This window comes from Microcaecilia unicolor, chromosome 1 (assembly GCF_901765095.1).
Source record: "Microcaecilia unicolor chromosome 1, aMicUni1.1, whole genome shotgun sequence".
NCBI lineage: Eukaryota > Metazoa > Chordata > Amphibia > Gymnophiona > Siphonopidae > Microcaecilia > Microcaecilia unicolor.
The window spans coordinates 298,375,235-298,389,971 of NC_044031.1; the positions used below are offsets into that span (position 1 = coordinate 298,375,235).

The 14,737-nt window shown below is 42.0% G+C and overlaps 1 long non-coding RNA gene across 1 annotated transcript; it reads left to right on the top strand.

Moving 5' to 3' along the window:
* Positions 1-6,341: 6,341 nt before the first annotated feature.
* On the top strand, positions 6,342-14,152 carry LOC115460748. The gene is made up of 3 exons (XR_003940550.1): positions 6,342-6,352; positions 6,467-6,471; positions 14,063-14,152. It is a non-coding gene; the product is annotated as an uncharacterized LOC115460748 (long non-coding RNA).
* Positions 14,153-14,737: the final 585 nt, after the last annotated feature.

A 14,737-nucleotide genomic window follows, 5' to 3' on the forward strand; every position in this document is an offset into this window, starting at 1 on the left:
ATAAACAAACAAAAAAAACCGTAGTTCTTTTGTTCAAAATAACTTTTCTGTGGCCAGCTCTTGCAGGGCCATGGCGTGCTGTAAGATAGTTCTCACAAGGCAGTACAAACAGCAATTTAGTTTTTCAAAAAATGCAGCACAATTGGCCAGGCTTGGCCCTCAGTTCAAAAGTTACAATTTCAGCAGTGTTCCAAAATACACTTGGCCTACTTGCGTAGAGCTTCTGCAGTTTACACTTTTGCAATGGAAGCATAGGTTAGAAAGTAGGGTTAAATGGCCATTTTTCTCAATGGAGGAGGGTGAATAGTGGAGTGCTGCAGGGATCTGTACTGGGACTGGTGCTATTTAACATAAATATAAATTATCTGGACATCAGAATTTCAAGTGGGGCGATTACATTTGAAGATGACACAAAACTACTCAAAGTTGTTAAAACACATACATGTTGTGAAAAATTGCAGAAAGACCTTGGGAAATTGGAAGACTGGGCATCCAAATGGCAGATGAAATTTAATGTAGTCAAATGCAAAGTGATGCACATTGGGAAGAATAAATCCAAATCATGGTTACCTGATGCTAGAGTCCACCTTAGGAGTCAGCACCCATGAAAAAGATCTAGGTGTTATTATAGATAACACAATGAAATCTTCTGTCCAGTGTGTGGTGGCAGACAAAAAAGCAAAAAGAATGCTTGGAATTATTAAGAAAGGGATAGTAAATAAGACCAAGAATACTATAATGCCTCTGTATCGCTCCATGGTGCGACCTCACTTTGAGAATTGCGTTTAATTAAGGTCCCAGAGGTTGGGGAGTGGCCTAGTGGTTATGGTGGTGGACTTTGGTCCTGAGGAACTGAGTTCAATTCCCACTTCAGGCACAGGCAGCTCCTTGTGACTCTGGGCAAGTCACTTAACCCTCCATTGCCCCATGTAAGCCACATTGAGCCTGCCATGAGTGGGAAAGCGCGGGGTACAAATGTAACAAAAAAAAAAGACAATAATATATTAAAGAAAGGAAATCTCAATAGCCTGGGGTGCCTACAGAGATGGTCAACCCTTGAAAAGGGCACTTATCACAGGTTTCAATCAATTCTCTGAAAACCAACTTCAGTGGAAAACAACTCCTCACAGGGAGAAAAAAACAGAGAAAATAATTTAAATTGCACGTTCTCTCTAGGATTAGTGTTGGGGACCACAAAGACTAATAGAAAACTGTCCAAAATATGCTGCAGATACACAGCAAAAAAGGTTTTTTCTACTTAGCGTCCCCACCTGGGTGGTTACAGCGCTTTCACAATATCCGCTTGTAATCTTCACGGATTACAAACGGATATTGTGAAAGCATTGTAACCACCAGGGTAGAGAATCTAAGTAGAGAAAAACTTTTTTGCTGTGTATCTGCAGCATATTTTGGACAGTTTTCTATTAGTCTTTGTGGTCCCCAACACTAATCCTAGAGAGAATGTGCAGCTATCAACTGTCCATCTTCTCCTCTCACCCCTACATCTACTGTCTCACTCCTTCCCTAGTCTCATATTCCCTTCTTTTTCACCCACTCCCCATTATATAATTCTACCCGCTGTACTTACAATCCTCCTCTCACTCATCTCTCCTTGAGAACCTTCATGGTCTCTCCCCACATTGTTCCACCATGACAGAATCTCCCCTCCCCATCCCTTTTTATACCCTTGTAGTCCAGCATCTCCTTGTCCTCCCAGCCCTTCTCTCTCCTCCACCCCTATGGTCCAGCATTTCCCTATCCCCTCTACTTGTTCCCTCCACCCCTATGGTCCAGCAATTCCCTGCCCTCTCTCTCCCCCTTTCCTCCTTATTGTGCAAGAAGACATGGCTACAGAAATTCCCAATGCCATGTGCCTTCCAGGTTGTATAGACAGCAAACTGCACACAAGAAGTGAAAGCCTGCTAAGTGTACACAATCCAGGAAGGAACCAAGCCATCAGAGTTTGTGTAGCTGCATCTCCTATGGGTCCAGCATCTCTCCCACTCTCTCTGTCCTCCTCCTCCTATGGTCCACCATCTTCCTCTTCTTTTCCTGCTTTCCATCTTTATAACACCAGGCTTCCCAAAGCAGATTACAATAGTTAACATAAAGTTGAATCCATCAGAAAACAGGGTATCCTTACTGAAATTTAGCCATCTGTATTATGTAGAACAGTGTAGACAAATGAGCACAAAATACAGAGTTTATTAGTGCTGTTTCTACCAGCTACAATAACTTTTAAAGCTGATTTAGTGATGTTCAATTGTTATGTTATGATATTTATATCTACATATGGGAAGCTTTCAAATACATTTCAAAAGCTGACAAATAAGTAAAAAAAAATTAAGAAAATATTTTGTCCTCCACCTTTTAAGGCACTGCCTATCCAACTGGACCAGCTTAAATGTTTTACAGATGGACCATGCATAGGCAGTCTCTAATTTCTAATAATCCATTTTTGCTATTGTTTTCAATAGCATTTGCTATTGTTTTTGGTCAAATGGCTAGATAGCCTCACCTGTTTTGTCTAACCTCCTTGCCTTCTACCATCTGTTTCCCCTCTCTCCGCTGCCACCATCAATCCCCCTCCCTCTCTGTTTCCCCCCTCTCTCTCTCTTCTGCCATCAATCCCCCTCCCCGAATCCAGCACACTCTGTTTCCCCTCTGTCTCCGGCGCAGCCACATTCGCTGCCTTGCTCTTCTTTCTTCTTGCTCGAGTGTCAGTGTGCACAGGAGGAGCAAGAAGAAAGAAGAGCAGGGCAGCGAACGCCAGCAAAGGTATTTGTTTTTGTGGGGCAGAGCGAAGAGGCAGTGAGAGGAAGTGGCAAGGAGGCAAGGTGAAGCATGGTGATGAGGGGGCGCGGCGGGGCACCACTCAAAATGTGCCCCCTCCGACCGTGAGGTCTGGCTATGCCCCTGGTGCTCACTATTGCCACCTCTTCTGTTTGGAATAAATTAGTAAACCTCATTTTTATCTTTAAGATAGTTATATTTACTAGCAATGCTCAGATGTTTTTGTTTTGTTTTGTTGGTTATTAATTTGGTGTAATTTTTATGCTTTTATTATTTCCTATCATATATGGAGCTGATATTCAGCTGAGTTGGTCAGCACATAATGTTAAGCATAACCACTGATGCTTCGTGTCCTGGTCAATTTTCAGCTAGCATTTAAAAACATGCTGATCATTACCACCTAAGTTAGACCTGAATATTCAATGCCGAGCACTGTCTGGGCACCAGAATTGAATATTCAGGTATCACTGGACTGCTGTTGGTGGTTTGCATATCCCATCTGATATTCAGCCAGGACACATATAAAATACTTAAGTGGATCACAACTGAATAGTGCTTCTGTCAATTTCTCTCCCCCCTCCCCAACAATTCCAACTCCTCTCCTGAACTCCCCCCCCCCTCGAACTTCCTCTCCAGATCATCCACCCCCACCCCATGGTTGATCCTCCCTGAGATCAGACTCTCCTGCATCTGGGCCTATCTATATACCTAGTGATCTAGTGGGGACATCTTTGGCAAGAGCTATCCCCACGTGCCCCTAGCTGTTCCATGTGTTAAATGGCTGCTATAAGCTCCAGAGGTAGTTTCTTGTTATTTGATCACTAACTAGCGCTATTTTAGCACAGGTGCCATTTTATGCACTGAGACCTAGTTACCAATAATTGGGTTTAACAGTAAAATAACAAACCTTAATGGTAGCCCACATCGATACCTTCCTCTGTAATTTTAAACACACAACTTATCCATTTATGGGGGGAGGGGGGAGTTATTAATGTCTGCTACCATTAAGACTGGTTATTCTTCTGTTAATCCTAGTTACTAGTATCTAGTGTACACCTCTTGGTGGCTAAATATTGCTCTTGAGGGTAAGTGCCAGTTCCACCCTCACTCTACTGCCAGCCCCTTCTTATAAATGTAATGGGAGTCCTCAATGAATTTCTAGACGCATATTTGTTGAGCTAATGAATAATGTTGTTGTTTAGGGTCTTCAAGGTGTGAGAAGATCAAGGGGTATAGTCATCAATGTGGGCTACCGTTAAGATGTGCCATTTTACCACTACTCCTGCTATTTGAGCACAGGTCCCTTTTTATGCAGAGAACCTAGTTACTAATAACTGGGGTTAAAGTAAAATAGCAACTCTTAACAGTAGCCCACGTTGATAACTGATGTTTCAGTTCTTATATATTTTAGTACAGGCTGTGTTAGCAGATTCAGTTCTAAAATACATGAGAAATGGATATCCGTATCTGATGTACATTTTCTACCACAACAGCTCATGTAGTCATGAAAACACTTCTTAATTACTTGGCTGTTATAGATGAGACCCTGCAGGCTTCTATAATTCACTGTAGACTTCCAGTTGGTCTTTTAACAAATGTAAACTTTTTTAATTAACACTGCTCAACAGAGAACGAGGTACCGATTGAGGATATTCTCCCTTAGCACTCTGCTATCCTCCATTCTAAAACAAGAAAGAAAACAAATCTTCCTTTTATTTATTTATTTGTTACAATTATATCCACATTTTCCCACCTATTTGTAGGCTCATGTATTTATGTATATAGGCTTTCCCAAATCTGAGGTTTGCTCAAGGTGATTAACAAAAATAAAATGTAAAAAAACCTCACATAATACTGTAAAGGAAATAACATCACAGACACAGCAATATAAGATTCCTACCAAAACACCAGCTATCACCTACATTTCAGCAAACTCTGGGAATAAAAAGGTTTTCAATGTTTTTCTCTGAATGATAAATACATTTGTTTTTGGCAAATATCTGTACATAATAGCGATGTGCATTCATTTGAAGAGACTTGGCAAAAGAAATGTTCTCGTGCTGTTTCATGTTGTTTTAGCCAGAAATAAGAAGAAAAAAATGAAATTTCAGTTTTTTTTCCACTGTTGTGAAAAGTCTGCTTTCTCTGGGAATATTGTGTTCTATCCCACAGATTCTATATACCGTGACTTAAGTTGCTCATGCAAATCCAGTCGTATTCTGGATTTTCACTTGCAACTTAATTAGTTAACAAACAATCAGCGCCAAAAATTGCCAATTAAAAAGCAATTAGTGAAACTGGCATTAATTAGAATTTACACGTAAAACTGTCTATTTGTATTTTGTAACATGATGCACATACATTCTAAGTTACATAATTGAAAAGGGGGCATGGCTTGGGTGTGGAATGAGCAGGTCGTAGGTATTTCTAATACTGAATACTATTTGTGAAGAGCGCATACTCTTTGCAAATAGAGATTACTATTAACAACACCGTCCAAAGCAAAAAAAACAAGATAAAACAAAAACTCTTACAAATAACACAGGGCAGTAAAGAGAATGAAAATATTAACTCTGCACACCACTAATAAACCATTTCATCCTACCAGGGCCACAACTGAAAACATCCTGTTACAATTTTGTACTTTTCTTATTTCTTTCAGAGAAGTTATTTGTAATAGGGTGCTCTGACTGGATCTCAACATCCTGCCCAAAATGTACCATGCAAATATTCTAGCCTCCTTTTCTGCAGAACCCAAAAGGTAAGAGTCATTAACTTGAAGTACAGTTAGGTCATTATAAGCAGACAATGCAATTAAGCCAATAAAGGCCTCATAAAATGCCATCTGGAAACCTCTAGAATCATCTTTGCTAATACACATTTCTGCAAACATTTTTTAGGCAGTCCAATATAAAGACAATTACAATAGCACAACAGTGGAAAAATTAAAATGTCTGCATTAACACACAAAACACTGCCAACTCCAAAAAAAGAGCTGAGTTTTTTCACCAACTTCAGTTTGCAATATTTAATCTTCAATACATGCAAAATTCCAGACCTTGAAAAATATTTTAGTTGAAGACACCGTGGATTCCAGTGTCTGAACATCTGCAGCTGAAATTGTTCAGTGATACCTCTGAGACTGTGTTTCTACTTACAAGTTGCTTGTAAAGCAAAGTTTCTTACCTGAAGCAGGTATTCTCCGAGGACAGCAGGCTGCATATTCTCACATGTGGGTGACGTCACGTCAGCCCCGGAGGATTTTCCAGCAAAAATCCTTCTGCATTTATCAGAGACTGGTCTCAAGACCAACTCCGTAAGAGTTCACCTTAGTGCGATTAGTGCTTACCATCAACGTATAGAAGGTCAGCCTATCTCTGGACAACCTTTAGTTGTTCGCTTCATGAGAGGTTTGCATCTGTCAAAGCCCCCTGTCAAACCTCCTCCTGTGTCATGGGATCTTAATGTCGTTCTCACCCAGCTGATGAAACCCCTTTTCGAGCCACTGAATTCCTGCCATCTGAAGTACTTGACCTGGAAGGTCATTTTCTTGGTGGCTGTTACTTCAGCTCGTAGGGTCAGTGAGCTTCAGGCTCTAATGGTTCATGCTCCTTACCTTAAATTTCATCATAACAGAGTAGTCCTCCGCACGCACCCTAAGTTCTTGCCAAAGGTGGTGTCGGAGTTGCATCTGAACCAGTCAATTGTCTTGCCAACATTTTTTCCTCACCCTCATACAAGTCCTGGTGAAAGCAAGCTGCACACTTTGGACTGCAAAAGAGCACTGGCCTTTTACGTGGAGCAGACAAGCCCCCACAGACAGTCCGCCCAGCTGTTTATTTCTTTTAATCCCAACAAGAGGGGAGTTGCTGTCGTGAAACGCACCACATCTAATTGGCTAGCAGATTGCATTTCCTTCACTTACGTCCATGGCTGCATCAGTGGCTCATCTGAGGTCAGCCACTATTGAAGAGATCTGCAAGGCTGTGACGTGGTCATCAGTCCACACATTCACATCTCACTACTGCCTTCAGCAGGATAGCTGACGTGACAGTCGATTTGGGCAGTCGGTGCTGCAGAATCTGTTTGGGGTTTAGAGTCCAACTCCAACCCTCCTAGGCCCATTTTTATTATGTTCCAGGCTGCACTCTTAGTTAGATGTTTCTTGTTTCAGGTCAATCTTTATTATGCCCTCGCCATTGCGAGGTCCAATTGACCAATGTTTGTTGTGTTGAGTGAGCCTGGGGGCTAGGGATACCCCACATGTGAGAATATCAGCCTGCTTGTCCTCGGAGAAAGCGAAGTTTCTTACCTGAAGTAGGTATTCTCCGAGGACAGCAGGCTGGATATTCTCACAAACCCTCCCACCTCCCCTTTGGAGTTGCTTTTCTTTCATCTTTTGGATTCAACTGAGGAGCGTGTCCGTGCGGCGAGCAGGAAATTGTGTGTGCGCATGCGCGGTGTGATCCTCTTGCGCGACGGAATCCTCTTGCTGGAAAATCCTCCGGGGCTGCCGTGACGTCACCCACATGTGAGAATATCAGTCTGCTTGTCCTTGGAGAATTACATATATCTGCAAGGGGTCAGGCACAGATTTCAAAGACGTATGTAAGAGATTTTAATCTTGGAGAACATGGATCTAACAATTGATTAATACTTTTGCCTGAAGTAGATGCATCAAAGTACCATTTCTTGAGAGTACTGCAATGGTTTAGTTCTGTAGAATTGAACTTACTCCTTTGAGGTGGGGGGGGGGGGAGGAGTAGCCCAGTGGCTAGTGCAGCGGACCTTGATCCTGGGGAACTGGGCTCGATTCCCACCACAGCTCCCTGTGACTGTGGGCAAGTCACATAACCCTCCATTGCCCCAGGTACAAAATAAGTACCTGTATATATGTAAACCGCCTTGAATGTAGTTGCAAAATACCACAGAAAGGCAGTATATCAAGTCTCATTTCCCTTCCCTTTTTTGCAGTTGTCTAGCTATTGAAAAAGTTTAGTATCTTCCTTTAAAAGTCTACAACTCTAGGACAGTGTTTACCTGTCTACGTGATATATAAATATTAGGATTGTGCTGGAAAACAATTTCATTTGGTTCATTTCCGAATCACTTATAATACATGCCTTGAGGATCATTTTCAATAATCCCAAACTTCAGTAACCCAAATGGCTGCTGGGACCTCCTGCAGGAGTCTTGCAAGGCTGCCACAGGAAGTCTCAGCAACCACTGGAGTGGAACAGCGGCATGGGGCAGGAATGACTGGGGTTCATTCTTGCCCCCAAAGAGGCCACTAGACCACCATGGATTCCTAAGGTAGGCCCGGGGAGAGCCTATGGGTGGTCAGTGGGGGATGGTGGAGAGTGATCTTGGAGGAGGGATGAAGAGTGAGGAAGGCCACCACCAGGGGATAGGTTTGGAAGGGGGATTTGTTGGTCAGGTGTGGGGGTGGGAGTGGGGGGTGGTTTTGGTTTCAGCTTTTGCCAAAATTGAGAGGCCAATTTCAGTCACAGATTCGATTTTGTCAGAAATTGAAGATCTTGTGTTCTTGCGGGCTGTAATTTGGGAATTACCCCTGGATTATATATATTGCTTCAAAATATTAGTGTCAAAATTTTGGGGCAGATCCAAAATGCATGTGCAACTAAATTAGTTAATGAGCTATGAAGTGTGAATTAATGGGCCTTAACAACCAATAATTGTACTTAACTTGCACTAATTTGGATTGGCGCGCACATCTGCCTACATGCTGTTCTATAAACCTGAACACCTTAATCCCATAGCGAACAGCTGAACAGGGGCATGGCCAGGGGAGGCGCAAGGGCAGGTCACAGGCATTCCAAAAATTTGCACACAGTTTTATAGAATATCACTATTTACACACTGAAATGCCATGAGTTGAACAGTTATTTAATCATAAAGAACAATGCTGGATTTTTCAGTTGAAAACATTGCGACCTGATGGATTGAATGCAGAGCTGGAATGGTGGTTCTTGATTTGATTGGTTCTTTGCCTACACCAATCAGTATGTGTATTCCCATTCAGCTGTGAGTTGTAAATAGAAAAAATGGTTCTAGGTCATTTTTCACAGGACAGTTCTCACCCTCCAATTCCCATCTGGACAATTCCCACTGAACCAATTCCTACCACAACAGGGAGGACAATTCCCAACCATCACCCAAAAAATGCAAAACACACTAGGACAATTAATGCCCCTTCCAGATCATTTTTTTGGGGGGGGCAGTGCCCCCAACCTCCCTCCTAAACATTACCTTTTAAACATCCCTTTCCCCTTCCAGACAAGCCCCCCCCCCAAAAAAAAAAAAAGTACACCTATCCAAAAGGAAAAGAATTTACTCACCTGCCTGCCACTACTTGAAAAATGTAGCCTAAGCCCCCTAGGAACAGGAATAAAAAAAAAAAGATTTTAAATGTTCCCAGATTTCAACATAATTCATAACTAAGTAAATAGGTAAATAGATAGAGAGAAACTCTGAATGTTGAGCACCTGTTTTAGTGCCCTTTACAAATTACTACTCTACCTATGAAAAGTTATCCCGTTATTATATTTCCTGTGTACTTCCGTATGCTGCAGAAGTGTATGAGGATCCTCTTGTGTTGTAGTGCCAGTGGGATGTCTGCTTAGTGATCAGGTGCCTGGCTCAGGAGCGTAGCCAAACCTGTTATTTTGGTTGAACCCCGAGTTAACCCAGGTGGGCCCTTCCCACCCCAACCCTGTCCATACATACAGTTCTTTTTATTAAACTTTCCCTCTGCCCCTGCTATTGTCATGCTTCTCTTCCCCCCCCCCCCCCCTTCTCAGCTTCCGCTCCTCTTTTCCCCATCCCACTGGCATCCGTTCCTCTCTTTCCTCCCCCCCCCCCCCCCCCAGCATCTGCTCCTCTCTCCCTCCCCGGCATCTGCTCCTGTCTCCCTCCCCGGCATCTGCTCCTGTCTCCCTCCCTGGTCTACCTCCAAGCCGTCGCTAGCAGCGATTCCAGTAAGCAGCCTGTGCCAGCCCTGCAGGCTTCCCACTACCACGTCCCCACCAGTGAAGAAACAAGAAATTATATCATTGAGGGCAGGATGCGGTAGAGGGAAGCCTGCAAGGCTGGCGCAGGTTGCTTACAGGAATTGCTGTCAGCAATAGCTCAAAAGTAGATGGGGTGGGGTAGAGAGTTTAGAGAGAGTCGGGTAGCTGTGATGAGGGTGAGAGAGATGTGAGGCACTGCCAATGAGGGTTACCAGTGGCTGGGATTTAGGGTGGGGGGGGATCTGGTTGGGATTTGGTCCCCTACAGTGAGAATTGTCCAGGAATCACCCTAGTTGGGAACTGGCCCGGGGGAATTGGTGGGTGGGAACTGTCTTGTTAGGTACTCGCCAGATACAAAAAAAACCCCACCGTCGCCATCTTTACTGCTGATTGAGAGAAACTTGCCATGTAATGTCTGTAAGTGCTGCTAATTTTGAAGACAATATTACTGTGGATTGAGAGTGAATTTGCAATGGCTTACTTGTGAATGGTGCTACTGCTGGAGATATTACTACACAGCTGTATTTTTGTGCGCATATTTAAACAATGTGTTTTGTGTTTGCGGTGGACCTCTACTCTGAGGAAGTAGTCAAAACCTAGCCATGTTGACAGAGGCCCCATTTTTGAAAAAGTTGCTTGTTAAGTATTTGTACTTTTTATTGGATTTATGAGTTGAACACTGGCATTTACACCAGGTTTCAGCTAGTGTAAATACCGGCGCTCAACTTTAGGCATGAGAATCAGCTGTACGCACTATTCTGTAAAGAGCTCTCATCTCAGAGTTCCTTTTATAAAATACTACTTTGTGTTGATTTTTCCCAGTGCTGATTTTTAAGTGCCATTTATAGTATTCTTCCCATAGTGAGTATTATGTCAAGCCAATGTATTAACCTTTCATATAGGCATATGTTAACAGCGCAAGCTAATTCACTCATTTTAAGACCATTTTATTAAATGGTGTTAAGCCTTAATGTGCACTTAGCACATGAAAAACTGACTACCAAAAAAAAAGGTTAGTTTTTTGCAATATTTTGCCTGTTAGCGAGCACTGACTTGTACTTTACCTATTTTTTATAAACATTTTTTGGAGGTAGAATGTCATAGGCAGAGAATGGGTGTGGAAGCGTTAAACCAGCTAGCATGACCACATTAATGTGTGCTAACCCCTGGATTCTATTTAGAATACACCTATTCCGCACCTAACTTAAACATCGGTATTTACACCAAGTTTTACTTGGCATAAATGGACGCACCTAGAGTTAGGCACAAGCATGGCCATTAGGTAATATTCTATAAACTGCACCTACATCTAGGCATGGCTTACAGAATACACCTAGGTGGATATATTTTTTGTGGCGATTTTTCAGGCTCCATCTATAGAATGTAGTCCTAAGTGGCTAATGCTGAGTTGACATTGAAGCAATTAGCAACGCCTAAATAGGAGGCAGTCAGTGTTCCTGCACTAACATTTTACAGGTAATGAATGCTAACTTTAAATATTAGTGCATGACCCCAAAAAAATGGGCTTAGTGCATGGGAAAACTTTGCATTATGATGCTTAGTCCAGATTCTAATGCCCTTTAGTAAAAGGCCTTCTTAATTGCTTAGGGGCCCTTTTACTAAGCCACCTAGGTGCCCACGCGCGCCCAAGGTGCATCAATTTTGAGTTACCGCTCGGTTACCGCGTGGCCCTTGTGGTAATTTCATTTTTGACATGCGTCTGATACGCACGCCGAAAAATATTTTAATTTTTTGGCACGTGGGCGGTAATCGGGCAGTAATCAGCATGTTACGAGCGTAGACCATTACCGCCCGGTTACCACCTGAGACCTTACTGCTAGGTCAATGACTGGTGGTAAAGTCTCAGACCCAAAATGGACGCACGGCAATTTTCATTTTACCGCAAGTCCATTTTTTACAGGTGTGCTGAAAAATGATTCTGCGTGTGCCCAAAACACACATCTATACTACCAAAGACCATTTTTCAGTGCACCTTTGTAAAAGGGACACATAATGCTTTTTAGTAAAAGAAATCCTAACATTCTTAAGCAGGACTAATGAGCCAAATGTGCGTTAAATATTCAAATCCCAGATCTAAAGATTAGGAAACAGTTACAGGTTTCCATAGTAATAACTCACAGAATAATATGCAGAAAAATATCCTTTTCTTTACTTTGCAGATACAAGTAGAGGCTGTTCTAGTGTGCACTCAAGAATGACAACAAAAAATAATGAAAGAACCGTATGAATAAAATACATAAGAATGAAATATAGAGAAACATATGCAAAGATGAACTATAAAACTGAGTATGCCATCAAATAGCAGGGAGAGATGAAATAAATGGGAAAAACAAGTAAAAAGCAACAGAGCAGAAAAAAAATAACACATCCAGGGGATGTGTGGTTGAGAAAATAAAGAAGAAAATAGAAAGGAATGCATTAAATAAAATGAATTATGGGCTGCCTTTAAATGGACTAGAATATCCAAGTACAAGTCACTATATAAGTCCACTACATTATAGCAGTCCTTAAAGCTAAAGTACATGGTGATATACCAATGCCATATGGTTGTTTTTTTACTATTGTTTTTTATTTATAAGATTTCAAAATTACAATCAAGCAATTTAAACTGGTACAGCAAAAGCACAGAAATCATAAAGGAAATGTACCTTCATTTAGGGAAAATTTGTAGGAACACTCATGACTGTGCCACACGGCACTCAAGGATAAGGGAAGCCACTTATAGGAACAACACTCAAGGCTGTGCCACACGGCACTCTAAAGGGAAGCCACTTATAGGAACACTCAGGGCTGTGCCACACAGTCACTCAGATTCAAACATAGAAAATTAATTCACACAGGTACAAACAAGGACCATACCCAGAAACAACACAGGGCTGTGCCAGGAAGCACAGCTAATTCATTCAGGTTCAGAAGCAAGGCTATACCACACAGCCACTCAGATTCAAACATCAAATACATCAAGCAAATGATAAGGGAACCACACAAAGGAAGCAAGGCTGTGCCACACAGTCACACACAAACAAGTAAAACACACAGGTTCTAGCAAGAACCACACCCACACAAAAACAGTACAGGGTTGTGCCTGAAAACACAGCTAACAGAAAAGTAATTCACTCAAGTTCAAACAAGAACCACACTCACAGGTTAAGGCTGTGCCCTGAGAGGCACAGCTAACAAGAAGACCAGTTCACTCAGAATCAAACAACAACACTTCACCAACAAGAAAAGGGTAAATAGATCTGTTGCAAAGGCAAGGCATGAAAGTTCCAAGGTCCTTTATAAAGGTGTTGGCTGATGATGTCACAACTATGAGGCTTGGCTGCAGGAACACCAGAGCGAGACTTGGCTGCAGGAACACCGACAACAGAAGCCACCATGTAAGTAAAAGGCAGTCTGGAGATGTCACAGAGCCAGATTACTGAGAAACAAATAGGTCTAGACACAGCCGTAACATGGCCCAATGGAACACTCAGGCCCTCCTCCACTGAGGCTGTATCCTTGCAGGCTTTACTCCAGACTACACACTTTCTGCTCTGGACTACAGTGAACATAGGATTTGGTGGGGCAGGATTGCAGATTAGCAGTGAAGTTTAGCTCTCTGTGTGGCTTTTTTGTTATGGTGAAGGGATAAAAGAAAATTGGTGGGTGGGGGGAAAATATATACTCAATAGGAAGATAATTTAATTATTTTGCAATGTGAGTCTTAGGAGACTTAGGAGCCCTTTTACTAGGATGTGCCGAAAAATGGGCTGTGCTAATGTAGGCGTGTATTTTGGGTGTATGCAGATTCATTTTTCAGCGTACCTATAAAAAAGGCCTTTTAAAATTTTTGCCGAAATTGGACATGCGGCAAAATAAAAATTGGTACGTGAACATTTTGGGTCTGAGACCTTACCACCAGCCATTGACATAGCGGTAAAGTCTTACACAGTAACCGTGCAGAAATCATCTATGCGCGTAGAATGATGATTACTGCCCGGTGTCTGCCACGTGCCAGAAAATAAATAAAATTTCTGGTGCGTGTAACGGATGTGCGTCAAAAATGAAATAACTGCAAGGGCCATGCAGTAGCCGGGCGGTAACTCAAATTGACAGACATTGGGCATGCGTAGGCGCCTATGCAGCTTAGTAAAAGAGCCCCTTAGGAATTAAAAATTAAAATTAATGAAATTGATATATTGAATTCATTAATTAATAAATTAATCAGTAAAAAGGGGTAAACAAAATAAGAAAGGATTACTGGGAAGAGATGTTGAGGTTTAGTAAGGCATCCAAATTAGTACAGAAAGTATGGTGACTTCAAAGGGTATGTACATTTTGGTTTGTTTTTTAAGGTTGGGAGCGGAGCAAAAAAGCACAAGAAAGTCAGGAAAATTTGTGGGCTCCAGGCTATGGAGAATTGATGGGCGGCAAGGAGGAAAGCTAGTTGAGGGAACTGAAGCAAGAAATTTCATCCCACCCAATCCCTCCCAAAATTTAGAAGAGTGAGAGTTGGGATTGGGATCTTGGGTAATTTTGTAGTTGGGATAGCGATGTTTAGGGATGTTAAAAGGGGTAGTTTAAATCACAGCTGCGGTAATTTAAATGAGAATTTTTCAAGCAGCCTTCATTTAAGGACAATTTACCGGCTATATGGATTTTACAGTGTGCTTGTGTGTGAAACCACCAGAAGCAGAAGTGAGGCTTTGACATCACTGCAGGTCTCACTTTAGAAGGTGGTTCATGGAATATTAATACATTTGATGGAATAAATATGTGCCGCTAGGTCGGCACCAATTAGCTTTATAAAAGGGAATAAGAAAAGTGAAGGTTTGCATTGAAATATTGATAATAAAATATTTATTTGTGTTGGTTATGAATTTTTGATTGGTTAATAAAGCTGCGGCCAA